We start from the raw sequence: 17,324 nt of genomic DNA, 5'->3' as shown, positions 1-17,324 counted from the left end.
TTTCGAAAAAAATTATTTTAACCAAATCATCTAAAAAAGGTAATGGGTCGTTAGGTTGGGTTGTCAGCTGCAAAAAACAGTATGTTTCGTATCCGTGAGTCTTAATTTTGCGAAGTTACAACTAAAAAACCAATAAAAAAATCGCTAATTTTGGTTAAAAAATGGGTCTTGATTTTTAGTAAGAAAAATATCAGAATTTTACGTACAACTTTTCTAATGAAAGTTCAAATGTGGAATGCCATACCTTGTTGAATTCGTAGCTTAATTTCCTATCCAGTGGCATTCCCAGCTAAAAATTTTTAAATTTCACAATTTTTCGAAAAAAAACGTGATGTTACCCCTTATAAAAAAGTGAAAATTTCGAAAAAAATTATTTTAACCAAATCATCTAAAAAAGGTAATGGGTCGTTAGGTTGGGTTGTCAGCTGCAAAAAACAGTATGTTTCGTATCCGTGAGTCTTAATTTTGCGAAGTTACAACTAAAAAACCAATAAAAAAATCGCTAATTTTGGTTAAAAAATGGGTCTTGATTTTTAGTAAGAAAAATATCAGAATTTTACGTACAACTTTTCTAATGAAAGTTCAAATGTGGAATGCCATACCTTGTTGAATTCGTAGCTTAATTTCCTATCCAGTGGCATTCCCAGCTAAAAATTTTTAAATTTCACCATTTTTCGAAAAAAAAAAACGTGATGTTACCCCTTATAAAAAAGTGAAAATTTCGAAAAAAATTATTTTAACCAAATCATCTAAAAAAGGTAATGGGTCGTTAGGTTGGGTTGTCAGCTGCAAAAAACAGTATGTTTCGTATCCGTGAGTCTTAATTTTGCGAAGTTACAACTAAAAAACCAATAAAAAAATCGCTAATTTTTGTTGAAAAATGGGGGTTGATTTTTAGTAAGAAAAATATCAGAATTTTACGCACAACTTTTGTAATGAAAGTTCAAATGTGGAATGCCATACCTTGTTGAATTCGTAGCTTAATTTCCTATCCAGTGGCATTCCCAGCTAAAAATTTTTAAATTTCGCGATTTTTCGAAAAAAAACGTGATGTTACCCCTTATAAAAAAGTGAAAATTTCGAAAAAAATTATTTTAACCAAATCATCTAAAAAAGGTAATGGGTCGTTAGGTTGGGTTGTCAGCTGCAAAAAACAGTATGTTTCGTATCCGTGAGTCTTAATTTTGCAAAGTTACAACTAAAAAACCAATAAAAAAATCGCTAATTTTGGTTAAAAAATGGGTCTTGATTTTTAGTAAGAAAAATATCAGAATTTTACGTACAACTTTTCTAATGAAAGTTCAAATGTGGAATGCCATACCTTGTTGAATTCGTAGCTTAATTTCCTATCCAGTGGCATTCCCAGCTAAAAATTTTTAAATTTCGCGATTTTTCGAAAAAAAACGTGATGTTACCCCTTATAAAAAAGTGAAAATTTCGAAAAAAATTATTTTAACCAAATCATCTAAAAAAGGTAATGGGTCGTTAGGTTGGGTTGTCAGCTGCAAAAAACAGTATGTTTCGTATCCGTGAGTCTTAATTTTGCAAAGTTACAACTAAAAAACCAATAAAAAAATCGCTAATTTTGGTTAAAAAATGGGTCTTGATTTTTAGTAAGAAAAATATCAGAATTTTACGTACAACTTTTCTAATGAAAGTTCAAATGTGGAATGCCATACCTTGTTGAATTCGTAGCTTAATTTCCTATCCAGTGGCATTCCCAGCTAAAAATTTTTAAATTTCGCGATTTTTCGAAAAAAAACGTGATGTTACCCCTTATAAAAAAGTGAAAATTTCGAAAAAAATTATTTTATCCAAATCATCTAAAAAAGGTAATGGGTCGTTAGGTTGGGTTGTCAGCTGCAAAAAACAGTATGTTTCGTATCCGTGAGTCTTAATTTTGCAAAGTTACAACTAAAAAACCAATAAAAAAACGATAATTTTGGTTAAAAAAAAGGGTCTTGATTTTTAGTAAGAAAATTATCAGAATTTTACGTACAACTTTTGTAATAGAAGTTCAAATGTGGAATGCCATACCTTGTTGGATTCGTAGCTTAATTTCCTATCCAGTGGCATTCCCAGCTAAAAATTTTTAAATTTCACCATTTTTCGAAAAAAAACGTGATGTTACCCCTTATAAAAAAGTGAAAATTTCGAAAAAAAATTATTTTAACCAAATCATCTAAAAAAGGTAATGGGTCGTTAGGTTGGGTTGTCAGCTGCAAAAAACAGTATGTTTCGTATCCGTGAGTCTTAATTTTGCAAAGTTACAACTAAAAAACCAATAAAAAAATCGCTAATTTTTGTTGAAAAATGGGGGTTGATTTTTAGTAAGAAAAATATCAGAATTTTACGCACAACTTTTGTAATGAAAGTTCAAATGTGGAATGCCATACCTTGTTGAATTCGTAGCTTAATTTCCTATCCAGTGGCATTCCCAGCTAAAAATTTTTAAATTTCGCGATTTTTCGAAAAAAAACGTGATGTTACCCCTTATAAAAAAGTGAAAATTTCGAAAAAAATTATTTTAACCAAATCATCTAAAAAAGGTAATGGGTCGTTAGGTTGGGTTGTCAGCTGCAAAAAACAGTATGTTTCGTATCCGTGAGTCTTAATTTTGCGAAGTTACAACTAGAAAACCAATAAAAAATCGCTAATTTTAGTTTTAAAAAATGGGTCTTGATTTTTAGTAAGAAAAATATCAGAATTTTACGCACAACTTTTGTAATGAAAGTTCAAATGTGGAATGCCATACCTTGTTGAATTCGTAGCTTAATTTCCTATCCAGTGGCATTCCCAGCTAAAAATTTTTAAATTTCGCGATTTTTCGAAAAAAAACGTGATGTTACCCCTTATAAAAAAGTGAAAATTTCGAAAAAAATTATTTTAACCAAATCATCTAAAAAAGGTAATGGGTCGTTAGGTTGGGTTGTCAGCTGCAAAAAACAGTATGTTTCGTATCCGTGAGTCTTAATTTTGCGAAGTTACAACTAAAAAACCAATAAAAAAATCGCTAATTTTGGTTAAAAAATGGGTCTTGATTTTTAGTAAGAAAAATATCAGAATTTTACGTACAACTTTTCTAATGAAAGTTCAAATGTGGAATGCCATACCTTGTTGAATTCGTAGCTTAATTTCCTATCCAGTGGCATTCCCAGCTAAAAATTTTTAAATTTCACCATTTTTCGAAAAAAAACGTGATGTTACCCCTTATAAAAAAGTGAAAATTTCGAAAAAAATTATTTTAACCAAATCATCTAAAAAAGGTAATGGGTCGTTAGGTTGGGTTGTCAGCTGCAAAAAACAGTATGTTTCGTATCCGTGAGTCTTAATTTTGCGAAGTTACAACTAGAAAACCAATAAAAAATCGCTAATTTTAGTTTTAAAAAATGGGTCTTGATTTTTAGTAAGAAAAATATCAGAATTTTACGCACAACTTTTGTAATGAAAGTTCAAATGTGGAATGCCATACCTTGTTGAATTCGTAGCTTAATTTCCTATCCAGTGGCATTCCCAGCTAAAAATTTTTAAATTTCACCATTTTTCGAAAAAAAACGTGATGTTACCCCTTATAAAAAAGTGAAAATTTCGAAAAAAATTATTTTAACCAAATCATCTAAAAAAGGTAATGGGTCGTTAGGTTGGGTTGTCAGCTGCAAAAAACAGTATGTTTCGTATCCGTGAGTCTTAATTTTGCGAAGTTACAACTAAAAAACCAATAAAAAAATCGCTAATTTTTGTTGAAAAATGGGGGTTGATTTTTAGTAAGAAAAATATCGGAAATTTACGTACAACTTTTTTAATGGAAGTTCAAATGTGGAATGCCATACCTTGTTGAATTCGTAGCTTAATTTCCTATCCAGTGGCATTCCCAGCTAAAAATTTTTAAATTTCACCATTTTTCGAAAAAAAAAAACGTGATGTTACCCCTTATAAAAAAGTGAAAATTTCGAAAAAAATTATTTTAACCAAATCATCTAAAAAGGGTAATGGGTCGTTAGGTTGGGTTGTCAGCTGCAAAAAACAGTATGTTTCGTATCTGTGCGTCTTCATTTTGCGAAGTTACAACTAAAAAACCGCAAAACATTATCTCTAATAAATTAAGTTAACTCTGATTCCCAAGTTGGTTTTCAGTAGACACCTGCTACTGATTATGATAGCCTAAAACACATTTCCAGTTAAAATGTTTTCACTTTTTTTGTTAAAGAGTTTTCATTTTCCATTTTTTGTTTTATGTTTTTGTAAATAGTTTTTTTTTGGCTTTATGTTCATTTCGATTATTTTGCCACTCATTGGTGGGTTCAGGTTTAACCAAGTGTTCTATCCATTCATATCGAACCTCCACATTCATATTCAGATCCAGCCTGATCCAGATCCTGCTCCAGACACTGATCCTCCAGCATCAGTGAGGTAACGACTGCACATTGAGCAACAGTTGTGCGCCGTTGGAGGTGGTGCAAGGTAGCACTTGCTGACCGCGAAATGCGTCAGTGAGCTGGGTATTCGTGGGTGCTGCTGCTGGATCTGGTGTTGGGCCGATATCTTTCCCCCCAACCAAGAGCTCTTCCTCTGCTTCCGGGACGATCCTCTGACGATTCCTGGACAGAAGCCTCTATTCCAAATGGTGACCGGTGACTGCCGCAGCTGCCTACGTCCTGCTCTGTTCCTCCGTTTGTTGTTGCCCCCACCTTTAGAGGATCCCTGCTGCTGCTGCTGCGACTTCTGATGCTTGAACTTGGATGCGGTCGACTGGTATTGGGACTGCAGTTGCCGCTGCCTCTGGTTGGATCTTTTCGTGGATTCCTTGGAGGCCGATGTGGTTGACATTCTGATGTTGTTCCTAACGCGAAGCGTTATCGTTATGTATTTTTAATCAGTCTGTTGATGATGACCCTATTTCCATCTGACGTCTGAAGAGAATACATCCCCATGAACTCCTTACACGTAAGATAGTATAATCTCTCCACGGTACATATGTATACTCTATAATTAAGGAACAGAATCCATAATATCTTTTAAGCTAGACATTAAGTTCAGAAGGAACTGAGTATTCGGTTTTAATTACCAGGCGAACAGGAATTCCAGGAGGCGACCAACGATTAGTTGGTTTTCAGTAGACACCCGCTACTGAGTATGATGGCCTGGTACCAAACATCCCAAAATTTGCCACTAAAATGCTCATTTTGTAAGCAAAATTGAGAGATTTACGGCTTAAATTACCAGGCGAACAGGAATTCCAGGAGGCGACCAACGATTAGTTGGTTTTCAGTAGACACCCGCTACTGAGTATGATGGCCTGGTACCAAACATCCCAAAATTTGCCACTAAAATGCTCATTTTGTAAGCAAAATTGAGAGATTTTCGGCTTAAATTACCAGGCGAACAGGAATTCCAGGAGGCGACCAACGATTAGTTGGTTTTCAGTAGACACCCGCTACTGAGTATGATGGCCTGGTACCAAACATCCCAAAATTTGCCACTAAAATGCTCATTTTGTAAGCAAAATTGAGAGATTTTCGGCTTAAATTACCAGGCGAACAGGAATTCCAGGAGGCGACCAACGATTAGTTGGTTTTCAGTAGACACCCGCTACTGAGTATGATGGCCTGGTACCAAACATCCCAAAATTTGCCACTAAAATGCTCATTTTGTAAGCAAAATTGAGAGATTTTCGGCTTAAATTACCAGGCGAACAGGAATTCCAGGAGGCGACCAACGATTAGTTGGTTTTCAGTAGACACCCGCTACTGAGTATGATGGCCTGGTACCAAACATCCCAAAATTTGCCACTAAAATGCTCATTTTGTAAGCAAAATTGAGAGATTTTCGGCTTAAATTACCAGGCGAACAGGAATTCCAGGAGGCGACCAACGAGAACAGAAATACCACAAGATAATTATTTTCGATAATTTATTCAAATTCATTCCTTAGGGCTATGAAAAAAATGCACTTATAGATTAAACATTAATGGCTAGCTGGGACTTATACAACTATATACTATCCATTGATTGCGAGATGCACTACAGCTAATACATTTTCTAAATATAACGTATACTCCAAGGACTTAAAGTACTTAAAGAAAGTTGACCCAAAAACAGGACATACGATTCGGATCCTCGCGTTCAATGTATCAAGAGAGGAGTGGACCTTTAGGCGGTGGTAACTTTGGCGGAGGTGATGGCGGCCAGCTGGACCTCGAGGGCGTCGATCCGGCACAAGAGCTCGATGTTCTGGCGTTCCAGATAGGCGGCCCTGATGGCGATCTCATCCTCCTTGATGCGGCGGCGATCGCGGGACTTCTTGGCGGCAGCATTGTTCTTGCGACGCCTCTCGTAGTATGCGGTATCCTTAACATGGCTGCCCGAGCTGATGCCCGAGTTTGCTGCAGTTCCTAGTGGTGTTAATTATGGACCCAATGAGGATGAAGCCCCAATTCGTCTGCCGATGGCGATGATTATGGGGAGGCAGTGATGTTGTTGTGCCACAGGCATATATTCGGAGTGGAAATTGGGGGAACGTTGGGCTTTGGGCTGCTGCCTTGTCGCCAAATTGCAATGGCAAACACTTTGAAAGATTTCATTAAAATGGTTCGATTACCCACAAAGGCCTCCATATTCTTCCGTATCGCGCCCACTTTGACGCCCACTTGCCATTGACATTTGATTTGACACCCGAATAGCTGTTTTCCGTACTCACATTGCGCGACACGCCCCCACCCCCCCGTCCTATTTCCACCACCCACATTTCCCACAGAGTTGGCACTCAATTTTCACGCCCGCTGGAAATGTGATTGCAGAAGGGGGCTGACGGGGGAGGTAAGCGATGTTTGGCCAGTTGATTGAAATATATGAAATATTCGAATGAGACGACACCGGAAACTGGGTCGCATCGATGCCGTTTATCGTTATCGATTTGCGTCGCTTTTCTGAGCCATTCTCCACTTCTTTTTTGTTTTTCGTTCGGTGCTCTTGCTAATTGCTTTGCAACAATTTTGTTTTGTCAGCCAAGCAATTAGCAAATGACAAATGCCCAGCCTCCAAAATCCCACTTTCGGTCGCCTGCAATTCAAACTTAAGCTGCTTAAAATGTATGCAACATGGGTCATAAAAATGATGACCGCCCGCCCAACCGACCAAAAAAAGCGAACCGAAATGTTTACCTTGCGTGTGGCAAACACATAAAATACAGGATAACTTCAAAAGGAGGAGGATATTTTAAAACCATTTGCAGCCCTTGGAAATGGTGTTTTCTAATATTAAATGCAAAATGATAGCGTTTCAGCAAAAATTAAGAATGCTAACAAAAGTATTTTGTTTCTCTAATATAATTGCACTTAAAAGATTTCTGAATTTATATCCAAATTCAAATTTCCATTTAGCTGGAACACCCTGTTGCTGAATAAATAAATTCCAGAGTGTGGCTTTGTCTGCCATGTGTCCGCTTTATTTGCCCGGAAACTGTTGCCAACTGTGGAAAATGTTTTTTTTTTTTTTTTTTGCATTTTGTAGCCATTTTTTGTTGGCCTATAGTCCTGAAATAAATCTACGCATGTTATCACACACACGCACACACAAACAAGCAAACACACGCACACCAGTGCAGACAGTCACACAGACAGGAAAAAAAACAAGGATACGCGGCCACACAGACACGTGGTTAGAGCCATGTTTGTTTTAATCCATGCTTTGTTTCATACCTCCATTACCCCCCTACTTGGTGCGTGTGTGTGGGTGTTTAAATGCCCCTTTGTGTGTGCGTGGCTGTGTATGAGTGTGTGTGTGTGTGCATGACGCTTAAGCAGTTAAGCACATTTTAAGGCGATTTCATTTTCAACGCCCATTTGCATGGCGACCAATTGGCATTGTATCATTTTATCATTGTATATAGTGCTGCTCAGCCTGTTGTTGCCCATTCAAACATGCATAAATACATGGTGGTATTATTAAGTTATGCTCTTTGTTGCCGCTTGTCAATTGATTGCGTTTATTTGCTCAACTTAAACGCTTCGCAATTGGCTTAGTTTGCAATTTGACATTTGCGTAAGTCAAAACGCCAACCGGAAATGCGAACCAAGTAAGTTCGCCAGGTTGATTTTAATTGTGTCTTTTCATAAAAAGGACACGCTGCTTACTAAAAATGTAATGACATAGGTGTGTTGATCACATAACTATGATTGTTCCTCATTTAGTGCATCAATTACATATGTATAGGGCATTGCATTGAAAAGGTATTGTGCACCGCTAAAATTATATATTCGTCCTTCTTAAATGGAATGCTCTACACTATTTCAAACGAACCTACGCCTTCTCGCTTAAAAAGGGGGCGAGGCTGCAGCGCCCAGCAATATGATTAACTGTCGGCAATGGAGCGAAAATTGTTCCGCAGCTGGCTGCTTCGTCTGAGTTGTTGCATGTGTTGCATATGTTGCTTTTGCATTTGCAGTTGCAGTTGTTGCACATTATTGCCTTGAGGGCGAGGTAAAGGCAAGCAGTGGAAGGGGCCATAAAAACAGATGGTAATCTGCGTAAGTGGAAGTGCAAGCAGGTGCTGCACCTTGGCCACGGAAATCAAAACGAGGATATGGAAAATATTAAAATGTTGCGCAAGTGTTTCTGCATTTACGCTAATTCTGCACATTCGAAAATCTTTAATTTATAAAAATATTCTAAGTATCTATCTCTTAAAACCGAATGAAATAATTTGCAGCAAGCAAAGCTTTAACTTTTCTAAGAGTGGCTAATATTAGCAGTAGTATTGCAGCTTTTCACTTTCCTCATGTATATGCCCGGAGTCGAGGGAGTGGTAGCCTGTCAGTTGGTCCTAACAAGGTTAAGTTGAATGGAAACTAATTTGCATGGCGCGTGACTGTACCCCAGAGCCGACGCCAGAGTTGCCAGAGTTGGCAGCGTCGTGTTTGTTTGCAATTAACTCGGCCATTGTTGTCAACATTGTTGCAATACCCACGCAGCGAGCGCTACTTATTTTATTTGCTAATTGCAACACTCAGGACGACAGGACGAAAGTGCTTGACAAGTTTAAGTTTGTTGCAACAGACAACGGCAGCGATTCAGAAATATATATGTATGTATACCTGTTACTATTTATATACACAGATATACATAGGGAAAAATAGAAGGCCGAGCTGCCAGCAGAACGGCAAACAAATTAAAAGTGACGCATTTTCCTCACTTCTTCTTGCACTCAAGTCCTTTCTGGGTTTTATTTTCTCCGCTGCCCAGTAATTCTGAAAATAATCAAGACGGATTCCTCTGAATTTCCGAGCAGCAGAGCTAATCGCCATAATCGAGGCAGAATACAAGAAAAATATTTAAATTATTTTGAAGTGAATGTTTTGTGATAAACACTTGGTTTTACAATACCCATTGTGTTGAAATATCTTGGAATAACAGCGAGGCGTTTTCGACTCTTTTCGACATGTACCTAAGTGAAATATATAAAATCTCTAAAATATACAATTTCAGATTTCTTGTTTCTGAGAAACAAGTTCATAAAAAAAAAAACTTAAAAACAATCCCAACTTTGCTGTAAAGGGTAGTTCGTTTTCCACACTTTTCAGCGCACTTGCTCACTTACTCACTTACTTTGTGCCTCTCAGCGTTTTTTACACTTTTCACTAGCTGCAGTGGCACTGCCATTGCAGTGGCATCCACATCGGCATCATTGGGGATCCAGCTGCATAAGCTGAAAACAAGAGGTCGCCGTGGGCGTGGCATTAACCCAAAAAGCCAGCAAAGCTGACGACGTTTGTTTTCCCAGGACCCTCGAGTTGAGTTGCGAAAATTGCAAGGCGAGGCAAAGCCGCGCGGCTTAAGTGCAGCAAAGAAACGCAAAGGAGAACTCATTGCGGTGCTTATTATTTTTGTATTTTCGCGAGAAAAAAAATTAAGTTTACTGCTCAAGAATATTGTAAGCATTGGCTTACGAATCAAACTTTTGCCTTATAGATCGCCAGGCAAATGTTAATTGCATTTGACGCCATAAAATTAAATTTCAAATGAATTTATTGCAGCAAAATTGCCCAGCAACTAGTTATTATATTACTATCGGAATTCAAGCCAAAGTCGAGACTGATTTATTGCCATCAACTCCAAGTTTTCAATCCACTCCGCAGGCCAATTATGCTTGCCAGCAGCCTGTCAAAACTTCCATATTTATCAACACTTTGCGCCGTCACTCAGTCGATTTAGTTTGGCAAGCGGTGGCTGCCATCATTGTTAACCATGCCAGGACTTTAAAAGGAGCAAAGGATTGCCTGCGGCTTGGCATTACGCATTCATGCTCCGTTCGACATATCGATAACAGGCACTTAAGTGCAGGACTTAACGTCATGCATAATAAACTTTTGCCATGGGTGGCGAAAGAATGCGTTTACGCATAGGCGGCCCTAGACCCGGCCACATATTTGGGCCCTCATTTGGGCCTCAATTAATAATGTCTTAAAGGCCAGATGGCCGTGTGCATAAACACATCCATAAATTGTTCAGCGCAATTACGTTTCTGGGCTTTTTGCCGCCGGCCCCCGAGGAGAAGTGTGTTTGTTTCATTTGCTGTTAAATCTATAATGGGCACATTACGCAATCAAGCGGCAAAGCGGCTACATCCTTTGGGATCCCTTCGTATCCAACAGTTCCAAGGAGGCAGCAAATTGACAGATCTATGGGCCAGCCTTTGGGGAACTTCGCTGGCAACTCAACTTCATCTGCAGTCCGCCCTGCAGTGCCACTTACGCTGATAAATGAACGAAATTGCCACATGCTTTTTACGCCATGCGACAGGGCTATAAATATGAAATTTTAATTAATTGAATGCCATTATGGAGTTAGCTTTTTGCTATCGCATGAATCACGCACGAGCACACTAAGCACTTGATTTCAAAGCGTATTATCCAAGTTCCGTTTGCGGATTTAATTAGCCTGTAATTATGTGACTAATTGATTAGTTACTCGCTCGCCAAATTGTGTGCATGGGTATGTGTTTCGGTAAATACAATATATTATTTCATTTCCGGCTCACGATTCCATCACTGTTGCGTTGAATCTCGGATGGATGGCCGACAATTGGCGGACGGAACGGCCATTGCAAATAATCGTAAATAATTGTGAATAACTGTTGAATGGGCAGCTGCAGCAAAATGGCGTCAACTGTCATTTCCGCTTGTCAAAGCAGAAAAACCAATATGGCGGCACTCTCACTCGCTGGCGTCGAAAAACCGAAGGCAAAAAGGACCTTTGATTAACTGCTGCCAGACGAAACGAATGCAAAAAGCCACCACATGTAGCCGGTGTGTGTTACACACACACACACAGATGCACTTACACTTGCACCCATGAAAGTCTGTGTGTTTGCGGTATTTTAATTCGCTTGCCGCACATTAAATCAATTAATTTATGCGCATAACTTGATAGATTCTATTAAATACGATTAAATGCTTAAACAAAATGCATAATTGATTAATTGCATTTTCCGCCAACGTTGAAATATCTTTCAATTTTCCCAAATATTTCCGCATTGCGGCAATTTATGGTCACTATTAAAATGAGCGAGTGTCGCACATCCGATGAATTGAAATTGATACGGTGGGCTTACTGTGTTCCATCTCGAGGGAATCATTTTTTTCCTCCTTTTTTCTGCCACCGCACAAAAGTTGCCGGGGCTTAAAGTTTCCTCGGAAATAAAAATAAATGAAACGTTGGCCTACTTTTCGGCTCTTCGCATTTGAATTGCATATGAATCTGGCGGGGAGGTCAAGCTACATAATTCATATTCATAAGCAGGTCCAAGGATCTCTACATTTCTTGCGGTGGTGACATCATTTAAAGGAATTTAAAGGAAAGGAAAATCCTTCTCAAAAAATACATATAATGTAAAGCTGGCAAGTGCGACTTCTTTGTGTAGAGCTTTTCCAAAGTGTAAATTCAATAAATTCACATCAAGAACGGCGCAAGTCAAGTGGCGCAGAAAAAAATGCTTGGATCATAAATTGTTATTTAGAACTGCTTTATCGCCTGTCTGAATTTTGAAAGTCGCATTTGCCTGACCCCAGGTAAATGTCATATTATAAATATTTAATATTTCAATTATGCAGCCGCAAATGATAAATTTCAAATGTATTCCACCCCCGTTTCCGTTTCCGCTGCAGCGACCCCAACATCCGCTCACACACACACACACACACACAGGCACCCACACTAAGGGCGTTGGAAGTGCATACAATGTGGGTCACACGAATATGTCTCAAGCTGTTCGAGTTGTTGACGTTTTCAGCTGGCCCTGAATAATTTAAGCTCAATGGGGCAACATAAAAACTGAAAATTGACCGCACTTAAAACGGGCGGCGCACTAACACTACTGCCACTCAAAACGCACACACACATACTGGTTTACTGGGGTACATAAAATACAATTTAAATATTTAATTGCGAGCACAATTTAAAATCGTGTTAAAGCAAAAGGCAAAGTAAAAGCCATAAAAAACGTGCCATAGAGCAAATTGTTGCCACAACCATGTTATTATAGTGCACTGCAATGCTAAGGGTATATGCAACTTCCTGAACGTTAAAGAATAATAAATAATGTAAATTCAATGACTGAAGTAAAAATGCATAGAAAATTTTGTTTTTATAATCTTGTACGCAAGTGCAACTACAAAGTTTGTAAATTAAAGTCAAGAGAATTCTTTAGAATTAAATCAATAACTAGACAAACTATCATTAGATAGTTACTTGCATATTGAAATAGATTCAAGTTTTAAGGACAATTACTCTTCCAACCAACCACACAAAGTACTAATCTCACTTTTGAGCTGCCTGCACATTTTGTTTTCCTGTTGTTTTTTTTCCCCTGTGTTTTGCTTTGTGAGCTGCTGCATGGCCTGTGGGCAAAAATAAATTGCATAACAACTGGGGCCGAGTTAATGAGCATTTTTAATGCAAATCATTTGCCCAGGGCCACACTTTACGCGTATGCGGGGTGACCAAAAAGGGGGGGGGTTGTTAATTGTCTCCTCTAGCCCTCGGATCCTTTGGGGCGACACAACACATGGAGGACATGGAGCCAAACCACGCACACAAAACACATAATCATATGATTGCCAGCTGTTGCTGTTATGGCGTTCTCACGAAAATAAAAAAATATATATATGGAAGCCCATGGTCCCCGCTTCTTTTTGTTCCCCTTTGCCAGCCAGCCGCCAGTCAGCGTATATTCATTTAAATTTCAATTTATACTTGACTCGCTTTATGAAGTTAAGTGTTGGCAGGAGTCCCTGCCATTGCACATCCTTTCAACTGGATTCCCCACATTCAGGACTCTGCACTCATCACCCGGATAGCTGGCGAATGTCTGTAATAAGATATGATAATGCCGCTGCATCTCTTGCCAGTTAATGTTGTGTGCATTTCAGTTGGTTAAGCTAAGTACCGCTCACTATGCAACCCCAAGTCTGTTGGCTGAGGATATGTATATGTCTGTACATGTGTAACTACTATGCTCCCAAGTGAAATGAGATAACTGCCTTCGTTTCTGGGGGCAAGGGAATATGTTTCCTGGTATTTAAGCACAGCAGTTAGTTAGGTTCTATTAGGAAAGCAATAAGATACTTGTTATCAAGAAACGAAAAATCTACGTAAGACAAGGGATAATCATTAGCAAGCAAATTTGATTTCATTTGGAAAACAGCATACGCTTTTCGTTGAAAAGAGCATCAAGTTGGCAAGGCAATCAAGGAAATTGTCAGCCAATCTCCAACGTTCAACGTGAACTACAAAACCCTTTTCACGTTTTCATGGCCGGCAGGTACTCGATTATGATTCCCACAGCTCCCAAGCAATTATCGTTTGTCGTTTATCGATAGCCATTTGCCATTTAACAGGATTACAATTTGAAACATTTGTAATGGACAATAAAAACTAATTTCGTTTCACTGGCATACACATGCGTAGAATGAGAAAGCCATGGAGGGGATTGAAGCACTTCTGATGGCCAAACAATCTAAAGTCAACAGATTTACCTACCCATATATGAACGAGTATATATGCCCATATATATGTGCTATGCATTTTTCACAGCCCAAAGAAAAATCCGTTGGATTTCAACCGGTTTTTTGTCCAGGTTTTGTCCATGCCCAAGTCAGAATCCAATTAGTAGACAAAACAAAGTAAACAAATGCAAAATACAAGAACAATGACAAGAACAAGGAGCAGGACAAGGAGACAAGGAGACGAGTGCAAACAGAAACGGATGGACACTTATGGGCCATGATAATAATATTAATTCTCCGGTTCTCCGGCACCACAGTGCGTATGAGCAATGCGATGGGCCCCTTTCAAGCCAAACGAAGGGCTAGAAAACTGAGAGCAGGTGGAAAATAGAAACGACAGTGACAAATTTCAATTAAAGTGTTGCAATAACAACAGTTTTGTGGCAAAGGAAATTAAAGGACAAACACGTGTGCCCGACACATACCCATGTTGTTTGCTCCCTCTCTCGCTCGCTCTTCATCCATCCTGTCATCCATGTGTGAGTGAGTGAGTGAGAACGAGTGTGAGTGAGCGAGGGCAACAACAATTGACAGCAACACACATAAAAGCTTTTAAATCTTAATAAATCTTGCATACAATTTAAAAAACACCAAATAAAAACGAAAGCCAAAGGAAATAAAGCAACAGTCGAGGTAGAACTTTTCATGGGGGACTCCTTGTGTCTGCATCTGTATCTGTGTGTGTGTGTGCGTTTCCGCTTTGCAGGCATTCTTTTTGGCAACTGCCATGGCAGCTGAAGTTGACACGACACCGTGAGGATGGGGATCCTTCCGACGGTCCTCCGTGCCGCGGCCCAAAAATAGCAGGCGGCTCAAAGACATCGCGGTTGCATTCTCGTACTGTCACAGCTCGGATTGGGATTGTTTGCTGGCACACTGAGCGAAAAACTCCGCTTAATCCCAGTCAACTTGCCCAGTTGTAGTCCGATGTAGCCAAGATGTAACAAATATACCATATGAAATGCTAAATAAATCATCTAAAATGCATTTTACCAAATTTTACCACACACAGGCACAATATTTTCGCGCAGTGCATGTGTATATACAAGCCCCCGGTCATGTGTGTTTGCGTATCGCTCACCTTGGCAACATCTCGTAAATGTTGAACTGTATCTTGGGTATTTTCAGTCGTGACTTTCACCCCCCCCCCCTCCGTCGAATATTCTCCGCTTGGACTCATCAGCGCAAACATAAATATTTGAAATTTTATGCAATTTTTTAAGGTTGAAATCTAAATAAAGAATATTTCGGGGTAATCCCTCGTCATGGGTAAACAACTCTTCTTATTTTGGTGGGGGTGGTGGTATGATTGTGTGCGTGTGCGTTTCAGTTCGTGTATAAATTTTCCGAACTAACTGCGTCACATTTTGCATAAGTGATGAGATCGATTTCCGTCGATGTGCGTGATGGCGAAGAAGCAGAGCTTTATAAGAAGGAAACCCCCATGAAAGAAAGGAACGTTCCCCCCAAAGTTTCGAAGAGAAGAATCTGAGGCTAACGAAAGTTGCCAAAGATTTTCAACAGTTATTGCTAGTTGGGGGCCACAAAAGTCGGGGGTGGGGGTTGTTACTGGGGGGTGGTAGGTTTGCTGTCGGCTCCCTGAAAAGCGGGATCCTACAACAATGTCTTCGTGTGTGCAGCAGCAAGCACTGGCAGCTGAAAATAAGCCAAAAGTGCCATAAAATGTTTGCACAGACTTTTCCGGGAGTGGAGTTGGTTTTTTTCTTCTTTCCTCTTCCAATTTCACCCCCCCCCCTGCGCTTTTCCTCTATGCCCTGCGCCCTGCTTATTTACGTTTTTACCGTTTTTATACACGTCTTTTATTTGGTTCTTGGCGGGTCCAAAAACCAAGCTAAACCGTAATTTTTCTTCATCTTTTCGTCGTCCTGTTGACTTTTTGCCGACTTTGTTTTCCTTTGCCAAAAGAGAGAGAGAATGCAATTCAAGACTCTAAAGGGTGCCACAAATATTGGGGAAAAGCCACAAAAAGAAAACTCAATAGTTGTTCGGAATGAACATATAACTTTGACAAGATTTGTGGCGTTGATTCGGAAAATAGTCTGTTGAAAGCCAACCCATTACAATGCGCATTTACAATGGAGCTTTAAATTAAATTGGTAATATTAAATTGAAAGCACATCCCAAAAAACATGACAGCTAAATTCATTAAAAATATAAATAACCACAATTTGCGTGGAAAAAAAAGGAACACGGAAAATCCTACGTACAACATCAAAATGTAAACTGTTTAAATTGGATTTAAATCATAACGATATAAACACAAATCGCTGCTTAAACTGAAATTAAATCCTAATTGAATAATAATAACGAGCATTTGAATTAACTTCATCACCATGCTGCTGAACATGAACGAGAAATATTTTAAAACATAACTTAGTTGCCAGCAAAGGAAACCCGAAAACTTGAGCAATTGAAAACCATATATAATGCCACTCAGCAATTTGAAACATACGAAAAACCCCTCGAGTTATTAGCGCTGATTTAAAGTCGAATAACTCAGTGCTTCTATGCTGAGAAAAAGCTTAAAGTGTAATTCAAACCGACACGGCGATAATTCATCGGATGACGAAAAGTAGGGAAAATCCCTTTGGGGCAAACTGTTGCTTTTGCTTGTTCGGTTTATTGTTTAATTTCAAGTGCGACACTAACGGCAGCTTCCACTTGCCACGCATTTTGTGCGGATAGCGCCGGACCCACTGAATCTTGTATGATTAGAGCACTAAACTGCAGCCACAGTGGGGTTAAGGGGGCGCTTCGGCGGGTTAAGGGTGGCTGGAGCAGCACACATGACACATAAAAAGCAGCATGGAACTGCCCTTAACGAGCGCATAAATCTTTAACTGCCCCACCCACCATTATCCGCCCACAAACTTACCCACACACACACACACGAGTGCATGTGCTTGTTTGTTTGTCTTGTGCAGTTTGCTGTTGTTGGTGGGCCAGTGTTTCGGTTGGGCGGTGGGTGGTGCTTAGTGGGTGGTGCCACTGGAACTCTGCTCCTGTGAGCTGAACAAGAACTTTGCTTTATTTGTATTCTAATGCCAGCGCAAAACTAGGATTTGATGGAGAAACTAGATGGCTAAGGTGGAACAAAGGAGTTTAGGTACATTAACTAAAATCATCTTACCTCCTCAACAAATATAATCTATCATTTAAACATTTTAACTAGCAAACGAAGTATACTTTTCAACAAAGAATCCCAACTTATCTCTAAGCCTGTCCAGGAAGTTTTTATTATCAT

The 17,324-nt window shown here is 39.1% G+C and overlaps 1 protein-coding gene and 2 pseudogenes across 3 annotated transcripts in view, besides 1 other annotated feature; all 3 read right to left on the bottom strand.

The window, feature by feature from the left end:
* The window catches only part of CG14431 (uncharacterized protein), a 60,553-nt gene that overhangs the window by 11,667 nt on the left and 31,562 nt on the right, over window positions 1-17,324 (bottom strand). The window lies entirely within an intron of this gene.
* On the bottom strand, window positions 4,354-4,827 carry CR32733 (annotated as a pseudogene).
* Window positions 4,890-5,047: a mobile genetic element.
* Window positions 5,897-6,653, bottom strand: CR4575 (annotated as a pseudogene).

The sequence above is a fragment of the Drosophila melanogaster genome, chromosome X (genome assembly GCF_000001215.4).
Source record: "Drosophila melanogaster chromosome X".
Taxonomy (NCBI): Eukaryota; Metazoa; Arthropoda; class Insecta; order Diptera; family Drosophilidae; genus Drosophila; species Drosophila melanogaster.
The sequence above is the reverse complement of the archived record's forward strand: the minus strand, read 5'-3'. Positions and strand labels throughout refer to the sequence as shown.